General features: G+C 41.0%; 1 protein-coding gene and 1 pseudogene across 3 annotated transcripts in view; one reads left to right on the top strand and one right to left on the bottom strand.

The window, feature by feature from the left end:
* Positions 1 to 1844: 1844 nt before the first annotated feature.
* LOC116754784 lies at positions 1845 to 7370 on the bottom strand (annotated as a pseudogene).
* Positions 7371 to 7490: 120 nt separating this feature from the next.
* Positions 7491 to 18558, top strand: part of LOC116754783 (RE1-silencing transcription factor-like) — a 195577-nt gene continuing 184509 nt past the window's right edge. The window contains exon 1 of one of the 3 annotated variants that reach the window (XM_032633718.1): positions 7491 to 7630. The gene's annotated coding sequence lies outside the window, so the exon portion shown is untranslated. Of the gene's footprint in view, positions 7631 to 8081; positions 8183 to 18558 lie in introns of those variants that run through there. The other 2 variants (XM_032633719.1, XM_032633720.1) reach the window with 2 other exon arrangements.

Below are 18558 nucleotides of genomic sequence, written 5' to 3' on the forward strand. Positions count from 1 at the left end.
AGATAAGGAGGGAGAAATATTCTGCTCTCTAAAATACATTATAAGATTTCAGGGTAAATACAGTATCAGTTTTTGGATTCTGTATTTTTCCACAGATGCTAAGTTTACCATATTTTCTTCATTTTATCTAAAGATTCAGGCCTAGCTCTAAACTATAAACAGTAGATAGAAATATAATGGTCACAATTTTAACTTGTAAAATTAACTATTTCACTCTCTCCAAAATAAACTAGAAATCGACTACCATTTTCTCAACTTGGGAAGCTACCGCCCTCTAGAGGGTGGGTCTGGAAACGTCAGGGGTACTTCTCAACTATCACGATGAGGGATGGGGCGGGGAAGTTGCTCCTGGCCTTTCATATCTGGGAATGAAGGATGCACATAAAGAACTACCTTTCCCAAGATGTCAATAGTATTCACTTTGAAACCCAATGAAAGTGAGTTCTACAAAGTTTTGACAAGTTGCATTTTAAAACACTGACTGTTTATCCTTACTTAGTGAGAAGGGAGCTAGAGTGTACACGTTGACAGAGAACATGGGACTATTAAGAAGTTCATGCTAGGGCTTCCCTGGTGTCTCAGTGGTTAAAAATACGCCTGCCAGTGCAGGGAATCCGGGTTCGAGCCCTGGTCCAGGAAGATCCCACATGCCACGGAGCAACTAAGCCCATGCACCACAACTACTGAGGCTGCGCTCTAGAGCCTGCGAGCTACAACTACTGAACCCATGTGCCACAACTACTGAAGCCCGTGCGCCTAGAGCCCGTGCTCCGCAACAAGAGAAGCCACCGCAATGAGAAGCCTGTGCACCGCAATGAAGAGTAGCCCCCGCTCGCCCCAACTAGAGAAAGCCCACACGCAGCAACGAAGACCCAGTGCAGCCAAAGATAAATAAAATAAAATTATTTTTTAAAAAAGTTCATGCTAAACCTGAGTCTATAGGAAGCTCATGGATCTGCGTTTCAGGCCAGCTTACTCCACGAGCTTTTATCTCAACATTGGGATCTGGGACTTGACTGGCCAGTGCATTGTCCACAGCTCTAGTGCCACTTACTCATTTAGGAATACATAAAGGTAAAGACTTCTGACTGATGTAATGTTATACAGTGTTTACAAGCAAATGTTAATAAAATGGTTAAAGTGCTCTGATCCTTGCAGAAGAAACTGAATGCCAGAAAAACATAACATGAATTCTTTTCTAAGATTTTCAGGCCCTTTTAGATTATGTAGGGGAAACTTCTACTTGTTTTCCAGTTTCCATTCTCCCCTTCTTCCCTTAAGTAATACAAGTCCGAAATCCCCATTTCCCTCTACATCATCCAGCTTCCCCATGGTGGGTGTGGCCATGTAAGTGTTGACCAATGGACACTGTGATGTGAGCAACTTCCAGTACTTCCCCCTTCTTTTCAGTAGGGGAGCTGCATGCTCTTCACTCTCTTCTCTTTTTGCCATTGCGGAAGGATGACAACTTGAGCAACCACCTTAGACCCAGAGATGGAAGCTGCGGCATGTTCCCCTGGTTGGGTCCCTGGATGACTCTGTGGAGCAAAGCCACTTACTCGCTTTTATCTCATTTCAGGCCATGTATTTTGGAGACATTGATTTTCTGCCATTTTTTCATATGCCAACTGCTAAGCTGCTCTCTCAATTAGACTCCAAATTAGAAATGCCATCTGGTTTCATTAAAAATATAGTGGGAGAAACCTGAATTCAACAGAACTCCTTTTAAGGTATATCTGAATCACAGATACACACATATATGTACCCAGCAAAAAATAACTTCTGTTTACGAACTCAATTCATTAAAAACTGGCACGGTCCTTGGTAGCTTAAAAAGGGTGGCGGAAGGTTTTATTATAGCAATATTTAATGCAATGTAATGTATACAGTATGTTGTATATCGTTAATCTTCAATGTGAACAGGTCAGCTTCATATATTTATCTTTTTTTCTTTTTCTGCAGATTGTACACAAGGGCAGGAGGCTTTTCGGTTTTATAGGCCACGCTTCTCCGGATGCGCTCTCCTTTGATGTTAACTACATGTGGCAAGAATGGGCGCCGGACCGTCAGAACTGTTCCTTGAGGTGTGTAGCCTCGGAGGTGCAGTTTGTCCTTAAACTGCGGCGTTACTGCTACCCAGCCTATGCAAGAACATGGCAGAACACAGGTGGTGTTAGCAACTATCTTATTAAAAACACCAAACACAGCTCAAAATGGAAACCCAAGGGAGGCTACTGCTGTCTTTCACTCTATTTTTTAAAAGCATACAATGCATTTGTGAAGAGGTACAGATTTATTTTCAGAGTAGGTTACATCTTATGAATAATCTAGTATGTATTTCTTAAAATATTCAGCTTATGTCAGTTAAGGCACATCTGTATAAAAATATACTAAAGGTCAGTAAGGCTACTTTATTCACCTTTTAAAAAGTGCTTGGTGTAGGGACCTCTCCCTGGCGGTCCAGTCGATAAGACTCCGTGCTTCTATTACAGGGGGTGCGGGTTCGATCCCTGGTCAGGGAGCTAAGATCCCACATGCCGCATGCTGCGGCCAAATTAAAAAAGAAAAAAAAGTGCTTGGTGTAAAATTACCTGCAGAGGAGAACTTGATGTCAGCCACTGCTTCAGATTCCCCAAGTCCTTCATCTAATGTGATGTCTTCAGCAACAAGAGGAGGAAATCCTGCCATTCTTTCTTCTCCACCCATTGGAACCTTCCATTGGAAGGAGATGAAGATATTTGGAGGTTCAAATTAAACCCCTGATAACTCTAATATTAAGTAAGACACTGATAAGATAATACTGTACAGGTATCAAGAATAAATCCTTTTAAACATTCAACTGTTGAAAAAACCTCAAATTACTTCTAGGTCAAATGAAAAACCCGGGAGCTCTGTGATGGGATGAAGCCTATAGATCCCAGTGACAAGGGCCCCATGTGGGCATCCATCTGGTGGTAACCTCCAGACAGCAGAATCTTGCTTTATTAGCTTACAGTTTTTACAGTCCTCCATAAAGCTTTAGACATGATAATTTTGGGCAATTAAAGCAACATCCTTCCAAATACCTTAGTTCTTACAGGCCTGGCTGGACACAGAGATTAATCCCTGCCTCATCACCTCTCAAGGGTACATGGATAATGGGTAAGATTCAGCTTCTATGTTTACAGGTGTTTCCATGAATTGGAAGTAACTGGATAATTTTCCTGTTTATTAACAGATCTCTCTGTGTTTAGCACTAAGGACACAAAGATAGCTATTACAGTATGTTCTGTATGGTCCCTACCCTCGAGGAGATCAGAAGGTGGAAACAGCAAGTAAATAAATTACAAGGTAAGAAACGTGATGAGAGGCATCTACTAAGTACTGTGATTGTGAAGGAAGTAATGAACGTGGTTTGGTCAAGGAAAACATTAATGAAGAGCAGAATTTGAAAAACAGATTAAAGTTATTCAGTGGGAAGGTATCCTGGGTTAGTATCATGTACAGACACAGAAATTGGAAAAAGGATAATGAGTTCAGAGAACTGTAGTTTAACTGTGCAGAGTATGTTATGTGTGTGTGTGCATTAGTGATGAGGCTATCAGTTTAGACTTCTCTCAGTAATGTGGAACTACCAAGGAATTATAAGCAGGAAAGAGAAAAGAATCAAAAAAGAATACTGTGGCCTGCTTTGTATTTTGGAAAAATCTGCGTAGTGCAGGGTTTCTCAACCTCAGCACTATTGACCTTTTGGGCCAAATAATTCTTTGTCTCGGGAGGCTGTCCTGTGCATTGCACAATTTTTAGCAGCCTCTACTCAGCATCCACCAAGTTGTGAAAACCAGAAACGCCTCCAGTCTTTGTCTAATGTTCCCTTGGGGTAAGAGTCAACCCTGGTTGAGAACTACATCTGTTGTGGGGTGAGGGTGGGCAGAGGGCAGTAAAACTGGGAGCTGGGAAAATACCTAAGGATCTCAAAACAGCCTAAAGAAAGTAGATTACAGTTTGGACTATGAGGCTGGACTCAGTGATAATTAGGAGGCAGGATTGACTTTGACTTGGGAGGTGAGTAAGAAAACCAGAAGGCAAGGATAAGCCACAGAGCAGCCCAAGAAACCATTTGTATTACACCGGGAGAGAAGCCTCAGTGTTTTGAGAAGTATCAGTGAGTCCACTCTGAAGACTACACAGATGCATGGGGGTGGAGCCGTACCCTGAAAATCCCACATGTCTCTGGAGTATTAACTTCAGGGCAGTTATTTCGATGGAGTTTTAATTTCACTCTGGCTTTCTTAGGAAATCCAGAGAGAAAGAAGCATTTACTTCCCAAGTCAGGTTGGTTTTATCCTTGTTGAAGGGTGGGTGTGTATTTTGTGTTTTGACTTATTTTCAGTTGTATGAGCATTAATTAATGGTAAATCACCTCTGCATTGGACGTACCTGCTATTTTTGCAGTAGGTATGTCCCATAACCTTCATCACCACAAATACTTACGTAGCAGTGACAGCAGTCCCCTTGCACTTGATCTTCTCCACAACCTCGTGGTGTAGGTACAACAGAGAGAGGTAAAGGAAACTTACCTAAAGTCACACAGCTTCGTTAAGTGGTGGAGCAGAGCAGGATTTGGACCCAGCCTGGCTCCAGAGATCTTAACTATCATACATTACACACCAGCCACCAGTGGTGTACCCATGTCTGGTTAAAAGATCTGTAAACAGGCCTCATTCAGTCTCTGGTGAACTTGGAACAATTTCAGTGGCATAGAAAGGGCACAACAGGGACTGCAGAGCATGGGATGTGAGGAGTAAGCTTGATTGTAAAGGGGTGGAACGAGTGGGACACTGAGTTTTGTTTTTTTAAAGGTCAGAGAAATTTTAACACACTCCTTAACAGGTGAAAGGAAGGAGCAAGTAAAGCAGGAGAGAAGAGGTACGATAACCCCTAAGTGCCTGGGATTAAGAACCTCGGAGGAGAGCTTTTCCACTCATACAAGGGCTTCTCAACTCAGCACTACTCATATTTTGGACCAGATAATTCTGTGTTGTGAGGTACTGTCTTGTGCATTGCATTATGTTTAGCATCATCTCTGGCTTCCACCCACTAGATGCCAGTAGCATCACCCAGTTGTGAGAAAATCTGTAACTTAGAGCTCTTCACTCACATTATCCAGTATAACTTTCTGCAATGATGTGACCGTTGGGCAGTTGAAAAGTGGCTAGTGCAAGGGAAGAACTAAATTTTAAAGTTTATTTCATTTTAATTAACTTATTTAAATAGGCGCATGGCGCTACAATATTGGACAGTGTCACCTAGAGAAAACCCAGCTCTGTCACTATTCTAGGATCAGTCCAATCCAACATCACTTTTCTATAAGAGCCCACCTCAATTTATAGCCAAAATCCTCAAGGTGAACAAGGTCGGGGAGAGCTAGCTGATGGTGTAACAAAGTTGGTTCTGTCCAACAAAGTCTTTTTTAGCAGGGCCGTGGGACTATTACAGGGTGTGTTAACCTAACTATACAACCATCAAAGCATGTTGCCTCACCTTGAGTAACGTATGACCCCCGTGCTTCTGATATACAGTGTCCGCCTTGTCCAATGAAGTAATGTGAACGGGAAGGAAGTTGGAAGCCACAACTGTAAGCCACGTTCACTGATTTTCCTTAAGAAAGGAAGAAGGAACTTATTTTATACAATGAAAAACTACCAACCAGTATAAAACTGCTGTGTGTATAAGTCAACTAAAGTTCTCTACAGAGAAAAACAGCTTTTCAAAGTTAAATACTGGTTTCAAAGGAACAAATGAAGTATTTAGTTTTGCCTTCTATGGCAAACAGGGCCATAGAAGCACCCATTCTGCAGTTACCACAGACGTTTCTTAAAGCCACATATTTGACATTTCATCTCAGCGAAGCCACACATCATATTGCATTAGTGAATTATTCAAATGTTAAATCTGTATAGTAATCTCATGAGTAAACTCAAGATATGAAGAGAAAGTGAGGGGTGAAGCTAGGTGTAGAAAGTGAAAGAAGGATTTTCCGGAGAAATATACAAAGAACTAAAGCTACGAGGGAAACCTCCAAGATAACAGAAACTACTTTGTCATCTGGTTCACATACAGTGCCTAGAAGAGGGACTGGTACATAGAAGTACTCTAATTATTTATGTTGGAAAGTTACTACAACATATACTGAATTTCCAAGCACTAAACTGACACAGAAGAGAAATGTGGCCAAAGTAGGTAGATAATTTTTAAAGTGAAGGCTCCAGCCAGCCCCTGGTGGACATTAATGAAAGATAGGTGCCTGAACCACGATCAGACTCCCAGCGTCTCAGAAAACGATGGGGACTGGCGCCCTAAGGCTCACCATCTGGTCTATAGCTTCGGCGCCCTTGGCGATGCAGTAATCGGACTCCAGAAGCGTGTAGAAGAGAGTGCACTTGCCAGCGTTGGTGGCGCCAACCACGTAGACGTCGCCGCGGTAGCGTCAGGAACGCTGGAGCGCGGAGATCAAACTCTTCAACTCCATAGCCAGTCTTGAAGCTGATGAGCCGCACGTCTCTGAGCATCGTGCTGGACTTGGGCGAAGGATTCGCTTTCTCCTGCTCGTCCCGTGGCCGGTCCCCGCTGGGGTGTTGTGGCCTTCGGTAGCCAGGGGGCGGCAGGAGCCCGGCGCGGGCACAGTCGTTCCACAGTCGCTCCTGGAGCCGCTGTCGGTAGCCGGGAGTATCCAGGGGCAGCAGGTTCACCTTGTTTCCCAGCACGATCAGCTGCTTGGATCACCTGCGCGGGCAGGTGCGGCAGCAGGGCGTCGGGCAGATCAAGCAGGTCCATCACGTACAGCACCAGGGCGAGCTTGGGCCTCCGCAGCGCGGCGGTCACCAGCTCCAGGTACTGCTCGCGGCTCACCTGCAGGTGCAGGGCGCGCCGGTGAAACACCAGCAATCAGCAGCGCTGGCACACGGTCCGAGTGCATCTGCCGGGAGTTCCGTAGTTCCTGCTGCCGCCGCTCCTCCCGCCGCTGTAGCACCGTCGCTCCTCCTCTTCCTGCCGCTGCTGCAGCTCCCGCAGCTGGTTTTGGAGGGTCACTGCGGGCTCCGAATCCAGGACGTACTCGGGGAACAGAAAACTCTCCTCCATGTCAGCCCTTCCTTGGTTATCCCCAGTCGCTGTCGCGCCACGGGGAAGCCCACATCCCAGGCAGGATGGGTACAGGGAGGAGGAGTTGGCCTCACATCTCCTCTCGAGGAGCGTCTCCCGGAGGCCATGGCGCGCTATCTTGGGCGTGGATCCCCGCAGGAAGCTGCATAGCAGCCTGAGTGAGGCCCGTGGGCAGCATGAGAAACGCGGGCGTGGGCAAAAGGGGCTGAGCCACCTTTTCTCACGTGCTCTGTGGCCCCAGATGTGCGTATAACAGTAGAGACTACCTGAGAGCTGTCATTTGTCAGCGTCGCACTTCGGCTCCTCCTCTCGCGTCTAATCTCGTAAGTTCTCGCGAGGAAGGCTCTGTGGCCTGAGAGCCCAGTTGAAACCGAGATAAAGGCACCGGGGGCTTAAGACTACGGTGGGTTTGGTCGAATAGGCTAGCGAGTGAGGGTTTGTTCACTTTCAGGCTTCTTCAACGCGCCGCCGCTGGCACCATCTGCTGGTAAGAAATCACATTTTTAAAATCTTCGTGTTTTTTTGTCTTTGGAACTGGAAAAAAATAGAAAATCGAATGCCGTAGACATATGGCCACAATAAAAACTTTTAAAAACATCTTTATATTAGAGTATAATTGCTTTACAATGGTAAAAACCTTTTATTAATACATCTTCTTGGCTCTTTTTCCATGTGTCATTTGTGCAACAGCATTAAAAAGCAAAAACTTTAATTGGCTAGATCCAAAGCTTGAGAGTGTAGAAGCAGCCCCTGCTTCAACCACTTGAAGCTTCAGCCCACAACTTGCGCATGTGCAGTTCTAGCCGTCAGCAAAGCTTAACCTACACTTTGCGCAGGCGCAGAATTAATATTGGGCTTTTTTTCTCCCGCTCCCCCTGCCCCTTCCGCGCCGTGAGACGCAGAGTATTCTGGGAACGCCTGACACGGAAATGTTTTCTTTCGACGCTGCGTAGGTCTGTGGGCACTTGGCTTTTCTCTCTGTGGTTTTGAGAGTTAGCTTCTCGTGAACCATTTGTCAATATGTGTGACGCACACAAGGGTAGGTGACCACTCAGAACACTCCGCGGCGACCCATCTAAGGGGGGAAACGTGGGTAGCTGGACGAATTGAGGATTTGCGGCCTCCTCCCCGGCCCGCCGCACCATGGCCCCAGTCGTTTCCCCACACTCCCGAGGCTGGGAACGACTCCGGGATTTTGAGAGGTGGAGGGTGCAGGGAACGTAGCCTTTATCATCTCGGTCAGGGTGACTCTTGTTCTCTCCTCTGTCTGCCCCTGGGTGAGTCTGACACTCCCTTCCCGTGTTGAAAATAGCGCGCAGAACCATGCGACAGGTTCCGTTGTTCCGACTTTGAAGCAAAGGACTCCTTTCTTGATTTCCCTTAAGGCCAGAGTTAATGAATTTATGAATAGTTGAATTTTTGAGCGTCAGCCTGTGTCAGGCACTGTGCTAGGCTCTGGAAATACTCCGGGGACAAAGAGTATTGAGAGGAGGGGAGCAGGGATTAGTCTGTTTTGGCGTTCCTTCATGCTGTCACGTGCCTAAGTAAATTATCTTAAAAGATGACTTTTCCATTTCCTCTTTCCACAAGATGACACAGTTCTAGGTGGCGTGTGTTTCACTGAACAAGACCAATATATCTTTTTTTTCTTTCTATATGTAGAATTCTTAGTCATGTCTAGTGTATTTTCATTATGTATTTTTAAAGCTCCCAATTCCATTCTCTACAACTTCTATTTCTACGTCGTTTTCTTCTAGCTCCTTATACCGTGTTCACCCTTCACATTTATCCTTATTTTCTCAGCTGCTTCGTGGAGAAAATAGAAGCAGAAGCTTAAACTCTACTGTTTAAACTTCTGTCACTTTTAATCTTGAGTCTATTAGCATCATTATTATATTCTCTCTCTCTTTTTTTTTTTACATTCTCTTAACTTCTGTGTTGGAAAAAAAAGTGAAAGTTTTTTTAGCTTTATTTTTGAGTAGGTAATATATTCTCATGGCTCACAAGCCATGAAAATGTAAAGTGTAAGGTCTTATTCTTGTCCGCCATCTCTCCTGTATGAGCCCTCTCCATCATAAGTAACCACTGTTCTTTAGAGTCATAAGTAACCACTGTTCTTAGATTCTTAGCTCTCCAGATGCTTTATTTATATTCAAGGAAATACAAGTATAGTAGTCTTTTTTTTTTACAAGTTTATTTATTGCACATGCTTTGTCTAGTTGTGGCGAGCAGGGGCTACTCTTTGTTGAGGTGTGTGGGCTTCTCATTGCGTTGGCTTCTGTTGTTGAGGAGCACGAGCTCTAGGCGCACGGGCTTCAGTAGTTGTGGTACACGGGCTTTGTTGCTCCACGGCACGTGGGATCTTCCCAGACCATGGATCGAACCCGTGTCTCCTGCATTGGCAGGTGGATTCTTAACCACTGTGCCACCATGGAAGTCCCTACGAATATAGTATTCTGTTTTCCCCCTTTTTACAGACAAAAAGTAACTTCACATTTTTCTGCACTTTTATTTTTTGCTTTATCTTCTATATCCAGGAGATTTTCATATCAGTACATAGAGAACATCCTAATTTTTTTTCACAGCTACTTAGTTTGTCTGGATATACCATAACTAAAGTTGTGTCTTGATGGATAGTTGGGTTATTTCCAGTCTTTTTCTGCTTCAAACAATGCTGTAATGAGTAATCTTGTACGTATCATTTTGTCCAATACAAATATATCTGTAGGATAAAATTTTAGGTGTAGCATTGTCAGGTCAGATAATGTATACATGTTACACAAAATATTAACATTTTGCTAAATGGTGCCAAGTGACCACTGTAGTGATTATGCTAATTAGTATTCTCTTAACAATGTATAATAATCCTGTGGGAAAACAGTTAACGTTATCTCAATTATCAAGTTTGCTCCAGCATTGAGTCTCAATTCCAGTCCTGCTTGTGTCCTTTGATCATTATTTGATATGCCCTCATCAGTTTTTAGACACTCTTTCTTCAGCTGGCTTCTTTCTGTGTGAAATACTAGATCTCTCTTGTCCTCAAGAAAGCAAGTTGAATGGTTTATTTCCTTTTTCTTCCAATATTTTGAGAAAATGAGTGACTTCTCAATTGATAAATCAGATGGACATTTTTTAAACCTTATCTAAACCCTGTGGCAGTCAACACTGTTGATGACTTTCTCATGGAAAGTCATTCCTTCTATCTGCAACATCACTCTCACTTAATTCTTCTTACCTTTGTGGCTTTTTTTCTCTTTCTCTTCTGCTATTCACATTATCCCTGGATGATTTCATCCCTTCTCCATGGTTTCAGTTTCCATACGTGGATGACTTCTGAGTACAGTCAGCCCTCCATATCAATAGGTTCTGCATCTGGGAATTTAACCTCAGATGGAAAATATTTGGGAATACAGTGCCAGGAAGGAAAACTTGAATTTGCCTTGAGCTGACAGCTATTTATAGGTGTGCCTTGTTTTATTTTGCACCTCTTTTTGTGCTTCACATTACTGTTCTTTACAAATTTAGGTTTATGGCAACCCTGGATTGAGCAAGTCTGTTGATGCCATTTTTAAACAGCATTTGTTCACTTCATGTCTCTGTATCAGATTTTGCTAATTCTTACAATATTTCAGACTTTTTCATTATTATATTTGTGATGGTGACCTGTGATCAGTGATCTTTGATTTTACTACAGTGAGTCTCTGAAAGATCAGATGATGGTTAGCAATTTTTCACAAAAAGTATTTTTAAATTAAGGTATATACATAATTTTTTAGACATAGTGCTATTGCATAATTAATAGACTATGGTGTAGTATAAACATAACTTTTATATGCCCAACAGGCTTTCTGTCTTGTTCAATTGATCTGTATTTGTTTTTGTGCCAGTACCATACTGTTTTGATTACTGTAGCTTTCTAGCATAGTCTGAAGTCAGGGAGCCTGACTCCTCCAGTGGCATTTTTCTTTCTGAGAATTCCTTTGGCTATTCGGGGTCTTCGTTGTTACCATACAAATTTTAAAAAATTTTGTTCTAATTTTGTGAAAAATGTGTAAAAATGTGTAATTTCATAGGGATTGCACTGAACCTGTAAATTTCCTTGGATAGTATACTCATTTTGACAATATTGATTCTTCCAATCCAAGAACAGGATATATCTTTACATCTGTTTGTGTCTTCTTCCATTTCTTTCATTAGTGTCTTAAAGTTTTTGGAGTACAGATCTTTTGCTTCCTTAGGTAGGTTTATTCCTAGTTATTTTATTCTTTGGATGTGATGGTAAATGGGATTGTTTCCTTAACTTTTCTTTCTGATCTTTCATTGTTAGTGTATAGAAATGCAAGAGATTTCTATGTATAAATTTTGTATTCTGCAACTTTAGCAGAATTAATTCTTTTTAAAAATTTTTCAATTTTATTTTTATGCAGCAGGTTCTTATTAGTTATTTATTTTATATATATTAGCATATATATGTCAGTCCAGTCTCCCAATTCATCAGACCACCACCACCTCCCCCCCACCACTTTTACCCCTTGGTGTCCATACGTTTGTTCTCTACATCTCTGTCTCAGTTTCTGCCCTGCAAACCAGTTCATCTGTAGCATTTTTCTAGGTTCTACATATATGCATTAATATACAATATTTGTTTTTCTCTTTCTGACTTACTTCACTCGGTATGACAGTCTCTAGATCCATCCACGTCTCTACAAATAACCCAATTTCATTCCTTTTTATGGTTGAGTAATATTCCATTGTATATATGCACCACATCTTCTTTATCCATTCATCTGTTGATGGGCATTTAGGTTGCTTACATGTCCTGGCTATTGTAAATAGTGCTACAGTGAACATTGGGGTGCATGTGTCTTTTTGAATTATGGTTTTCTCTGGGTATAGGCCCAGTAGTGGGGTTGCTGGGTCATAGGGTAATTCTATTTTTAGTTTTTTAAGGAACCTCCATACTGTTCTCCATAGTGGCTGTATCAATTTACATTCCCACCAACAGTGCAAGAGGGTTCCTTTTCCTCCACACCCTCTCCAGCATTTCTTGTTTGTAGATTTTCTGATGATGCCCCATTCTAACTGATGGGAGGTGATATCTCATTGTAGTTTTGATTTGCATTTCTCTAATAATTAGTGATGTTGAGCAGCTTTTCATGTGCTTCTTGGCCATCTGTATGTCTTCTTTGGAGAAATGTCTATTTAGGTCTTCTGCCCATTTTTGGATTGGGTTGTTTGGGTTTTTTTGGGGGGGGTTGTTTGTTTTTTTAATACTGAGCTGCATGAACTGTTTATATATTTTGGAGATTACCCCTTTGTCTGTTGATTCGTTTGCAAATATTTTCTCCCATTCTGAGGATTGTCTTTTCGTCTTGTTTGTAGTTTCCTTTGCTCTGCAAAAGCTTTTAACTTTCATTAGATCCCATTTGTTTATTTTTGTTTTATTTTCATTACTCTAGGAAGTGGATCAAAAAAGATCTCGGTGTGATTTATGTCAAAGAGTGTTCTTCCTGTGTTTTGCTCTAAGAGTTTTATAGTGTCCAGTCTTACATTTAGGTCTCTAATCCATTTTGAGTTTATTTTTGTGTATGGTGTTAGGGAGGGTTCTAATTTCATTCTTTTACATGTAGCTGTCCAGTTTTCCCAGCACCACTTATTGAAGAGACTGTCTTTTCTCCATTGTATATCCTTGCCTCCTTTGTCATAGATTAGTTGACCATAAGTGCGTGGGTTTACCTCTGGGCTTTCTATCTTGTTCCATTGATCTATTTTTCTGTTTTTGTTCCAGTACCATATTGCCTTGATTACTGTAGCTTTGTAGTATAGTCTGAAGTCAGGGAGTCTGATTCCTCCAGCTCCATTTTTCTCCTTCAAGACTGCTTTGGCTATTCGGGGTCTTTTGTGTCTCCATACAAATTTTACGATTTTTTGTTTTAGTTCTGTAAAAAATGCCATTGGTAATTTGATAGGGATTGCATTGAATCTGTAGATTGCTTTGGGTAGTATAGTCATTTTCACAGTATTGATTCTTCCAATCCAGGAACATGGTATATCTCTCCATCTGTTAGTATCATCTTTAATTTCTTTCATCAGTGTCTTATAGTTTTCTGCATACAGGTCTTTAGTATCCCTAGGTAGGTTTATTCCTAGGTATTTTATTCTTTTTGTTGCAGTGGTAAATGGGAGGGTTTCCTTAATTTCTCTTTCTGATCTTTCATTGTTATTGTATAGTAATGCAAGAGATTTCTGTGCATTAATTTTATATCCTGCAACTTTACCAAATTCATTGATTAGCTCTAGTAGTTTTCTGGTGGCATCTTTAGGATTCTCTATGTATAGTATCATGTCATCTGCAAACAGTGACAGTTTTAGTTCTTCTTTTCCAATTTGTATTCCCTTTATTTCTTTTTCTTCTCTGATTGCTGTGGCTAGGACTTCCAAAACTATGTTGAATAATAGTGGTGAGAGTGGACATCCTTGCCTTGTTCCTGATCATAGAGGAAATGCTTTCAGTTTTTCACCATTGAGAGTGATGTTTGCTGTGGGTTTGTCGTATATGGCCTTTATTATGTTGAGGTAGGTTTCCTCTGTGCCCACTTTCTGGAGAGTTTTTATCATAAATGGGTGTCAAAAGCTTTTTCTGCATCTATTGAGATGATATGATTTTTCTTCCTCAGTTTGTTAATATGGTGTTCACATTGATTTATTTGCATATATTGAAGAATCCTTGCATCTCTGGGATAAATGCCACTTCACAGTGTATGATCCTTTTAACGTGTTGTTGGATTCTGTTTGCTAGTATTTTGTTGAGGATTTTTGCATCTATATTCATCAGTGATACTGGTCTGTAATTTTCTTTTTTTGTAGTATTTTTGTCTGGTTTTGCTGTCAGGGTGTTGGTGGCCTCATAGAATAATCTTGGGAATGTTTCTTCCTCTGCAATTTTTGGAAGAGTTTGACAAGAATGGGTGTTAGCTCTTCTCTAAATGTTTGATGAAGCCATTCTGGTCCTTGACTTTTGTTTGTTGGAAGATTTTTTTTTTAAAATATTTATTGATTGATTGATTGCTGTGTTGGGTCTTCATTTCTGTGCGAGGGCTTTCTTCTAGTTGCGGCAAGTGGGGGCCACTCTTCATCACGGTGCATGGGCCTCTCACGATCGCGGCCTCTCTTGTTGTGGAGCACAGGCTCCAGATGCACGGGCTCAGTAATTGTGGCTCACGGGCCCAGTTGTTCCACAGCATGTGGGATCTTCCCAGACCAGGGCTTGAACCCGTGTCCTCTGCACTGGCAGGCAGGCTCTCAACCACTGCGCCACCAGGGAAGCCCCCTGTTGGAAGATTTTTAATCACAGTGTCAATTTCATTACTTGTGATTGGTCTGTTCATATTTTCTATTTCTTCCTGGTTCAGTCTTGGAAGGCTATACCTTTCGAAGAATTTGTCCCTTTCTTCCAGGTTGTCCATTTTATTGGCATAGAGTTGCTTGTAGTAGTCTCTTAGGATGCTTTGTATTTCTGTGGTGTCTGTTGTAACTTCTCCTTTTTCATTTCTAATTTTATTGGTTTGGGTCCTCTCCCTCTTGTTCTTGATGAGTCTGGCTAATGGTTTATCAATTTTGTTTATCTTCTCAAAGAACCAGCTTTTAGTTTTATTGATCTTTGCTATTGTTTTCTTTGTTTCTATTTCATTTATTTTTGCTCTGATCTTTATGATTTCTTTCCTTCTGCTAACTTTGGGTTTTGTTTGTTCTTCTTTCTCTAGTTCCTGTAGGTGTAAGGTTACATGGCTTATTTGAGATTTTTCTTGTTTCTTGAGGTAGGCTTGTATAGCTATAAACTTCCCTCTTAGAACTGCTTTTGCTGCATCCCATAGTTTTGGATCGTCATGTTTTCACTGTCATTTGTCTCTAGGTATTTTTTGATTTCCTCTTTGATTTCTTCAGTGACCTCTTGGTTATTTGGTAACGTATTGTTTAGCCTCCATGTGTTTGTGTATTTTAAGTTTTCTTCCCTGTAATTGATTTCTAATCTCATAGCGTTGTGGTCAGAAATGATGCTTGATATGATTTCAGTTTTCTTAAGTTTACTGAGGCTTGATTTGTGACCCAAGATGTGATCTATCCTGGAGAATGTTCCTTGTGCACTGGAGAAGAAAGTGTAATCTGTTGTTTTTGAATGGAATGTCCTATAAATGTCAAATCTTTCTGGTCTTTTGTGTCTATTTAAAGCTTGTGTTTCCATATTAATTTTCTGTTTGAATGATCTGTCCATTAGTGTAAGTGAAATGTTAAAGTCCCCCACTATTACTGTGTTAGTGTCGATTTCCTCTTTTATAGCTGTTAGCAGTTGCCTTATGTATTGTGGTGCTCCTATGTTGGGTGCATATATATTTATAATTGTTATATCTTCTTCTTAGATTGATCTCTTGATCATTATGTAGTGTCTTTCTTTGTCTCTTGTAACATTCTTTATTTTAAAGTCTATTTTATCTGATATGAGTATTGCTACTCCAGCTTTCTTTTGATTTCCATTTGCATGGAATATCTTTTTCCGTCCCCTCACTTTCAGTCTGTATGTGTCCCTAGGTCTGAAGTGGGTTTCTTATAGACAGCATATAGATGGGTCTCGTATTTGTATCCATTCAGCCAGTCGGTGTCTTTTGGTTGGAGCATTTAATCCATTCATGTTTAAGGTAATTATCGATATGTATGTTTCTATTACCATTTTGTTAACTGTTTTGGGTTTGTTTTTGTAGGTCCTTTTCTTTTCTGTTTCCTACTTAGAAAAGTTCCTTTAGCATTTGTTGTAAAGCTGGTTTGGTGGTGCTGAATTCTCTTAGCTTTTGCTTATCTGTAAAGCTTTCGATTTCTCCATCGAATCTGAATGAGATCCTTCCTGTGTAGAGTAATCTTGGTTGTAGGTTCTTCCCTTTCATCACTTTAAGTATGTCATGCCACTCCCGTCTGGCTTATAGAGTTTCTGCTGAGAAATCAGCTGTTAACCTTATGGGAGTTCCCTTGTATGTCATTTGTTGTTTTTCCCTTGCTGCTTTCAGTAATTTTTCTTTGTTTTTAATTTTTGCCAGTCTGATTACTATATGTCTTGGCGTGTTTCTCCTTGGGTTTATCCTGTATGGGACTCTCTGCGCTTCCTGGACTTGGGTGGCTGTTTCCTTTCCCATGTTAGGGAAGTTTTTGAGTGTAATCTCTTCAGATATTTTCTCTCAGGTTCTTTCTCTCTCTCTTCTCCTTCTGGGACCCCTGTAATGCAAATGTTGTTGCATTTAATGTTGTCCCAGAGGTCTCTTAGGCTGTCGTCATTTCTTTTCATTCTTTTTTCTTTATTCTGTTCTGCAGCAGTGAACTCCACCATTCTGTCTTCCAGGTCACTTATCCGTTCTTCTGCCTCAGTTATTCTGCTGTTGATTTCTTCTAGTGTATTTTTCATTTCAGTTATTGTATTGCTCATCTCTGTTTATTTGTTCTTTAATTCTTCTAGGTCTTTGTTAAATATTTCTTGCATCTTCTCGATCTTTGCCTCATTCTTTTTCCAAGGTCCTGGGTCATCTTCACTATCATTATTCTGAATTCTTTTTCTGGAAGGTTTCCTATCTCCACTTCATTTAGTTGTTTTTCTGGGGTTTTATCTTGTTCCTTCATCTGGTACATAGCCCTCTGCCTTTTCATCTTGTCTGTCTTTCTGTGAATGTGGTTTTTGTTCCACAGGCTGCAGGATTGTAGTTCTTCTTGCTTCTGCTCTCTGCCCTCTGGTGGATGAGGCTATCTAAGAGGCTTGTGTAAGTTTCCTGATGGGAGGGACTGGTGTAGCGGAATTCATTCTTGAGATCTAGTAGTTTACTGGTAGCATCTTTATGATTTTCTATGTATGGTATCATGTCATCTGCAAACAGTGACAGTTTTACTTCTTCTTTTCCAATTTGGATTCATTTTATTTCTTTTTCTACCCTGATTACGGTGGCTAGGACTTCCAAAACTGTTGAATAAAAGTGGCGAGAGTGGACATCCTTGTCTTGTTCCTGATCTTAGAGGAAATGCTTTCAGGTTCTCACCATTGAGTGTGATGTTAGCTGTGGGTTTGTTATATATGGCTTTATTATTTTGAGGTAGGTTCCCTCTATGCCCACTTTCTGAAGGTTTTTATCAAAAATGTGTGTTGAATTTTGTTAGAAGCTTTTTCTTCATCTATTGAGATGATTGTATGGTTTTTATTGTACAATTTGTAATATGGCGTATCACACTGATTGATTTGTGGACATTGAAAAATCCTTGCATCCCTGGGATAAATCCCACTTGATCATGGTGTATGATCCTTTTAATGTATTGTTGGATTTGGTTTGCTGAGATTTTTGCATCCATGTTCATCAGTGATATTGGCCTGTAAGTTTCTTTTTTTGTGATATCTTTGTCCAGTTTGGGTATCAGGTGATGGTGGTCTTATAGAAGGAGTTTGGGAGTGTTCCTTCCTCTGCAGTTTTTTGGAATAGTCTCAGAAGGATGGGTGTGATTGAGGTGCTCGTATGTTGGGTGCATATATATTTACAATTGCAATATCTCCTTCTTGTATTGATCCCTTGATCATTGTGTAGTGTTCTTCTTTGTTTCTTGTAACAGTCTTTATTTTAAAGTCTGTTTTGTCTGATATGAGTATTGCTACTCCAGCTTTCTTTTGATTTCCATTTGCATGGAATACCTTTTTCCATCCCCTCACTTTCAGTCTGTATGTGTCCTTAGATCTGAAGTGAGCCTCTTGTAGACAGCATATATATAGGTCTTGTATTTGTATCCATTCAGCCAGTCGGTGTCTTTTGGTTGGAGCATTTAATCCAATTACATTTAAGGTAATTATTGATATGTATGTTCTTATTACCATTTTGTTAATTGTTTTGGATTTGTTTTTGTAGGTCTTTTTTCTTCCCATTTTCTTTTGTTCTTTTCTCTTGTGATTTGATGACTATGTGTTTTTTTTTTAATATATAAATTTATTTATTTATTTATTTATTTTTGGCTGCATTGGGTCTTTGTTGCTGCACGCGGGCTTTGTCTAGTTGCGGCACAATGGGGCTGCTCCTTGTTGTGGTGCACAGGCTTCTCATTGCGGTGGCTTCTCTTGTGGTGGAGCACGGGCTGTAGGTGTGCAGGCTTCAGTAGTTGTGGCTCGCAGGCTCTGTAGTTGTGTCTTGTGGGCTCTAGAGCACAGGCTCAGTAGTTGTGGCGCGTGGGCTTAGTTGCTCCACAGCATGTGGGATCTTCCCGGACCAGGGCTCAAACTCATTTCCCCTGCACTGGCAGGTGGATTCTTAACCACTGCACCACCAGGGAAGTCCCATGACTATGTTTAGAGTTGTGTTTTATAGCTTTTTCTTTTTTGTATGTGTATCTATTGGATTTTTGGTT

The sequence above is a fragment of the Phocoena sinus genome, chromosome 5 (genome assembly GCF_008692025.1).
Source record: "Phocoena sinus isolate mPhoSin1 chromosome 5, mPhoSin1.pri, whole genome shotgun sequence".
NCBI classification, from domain to species: domain Eukaryota; kingdom Metazoa; phylum Chordata; class Mammalia; order Artiodactyla; family Phocoenidae; genus Phocoena; species Phocoena sinus.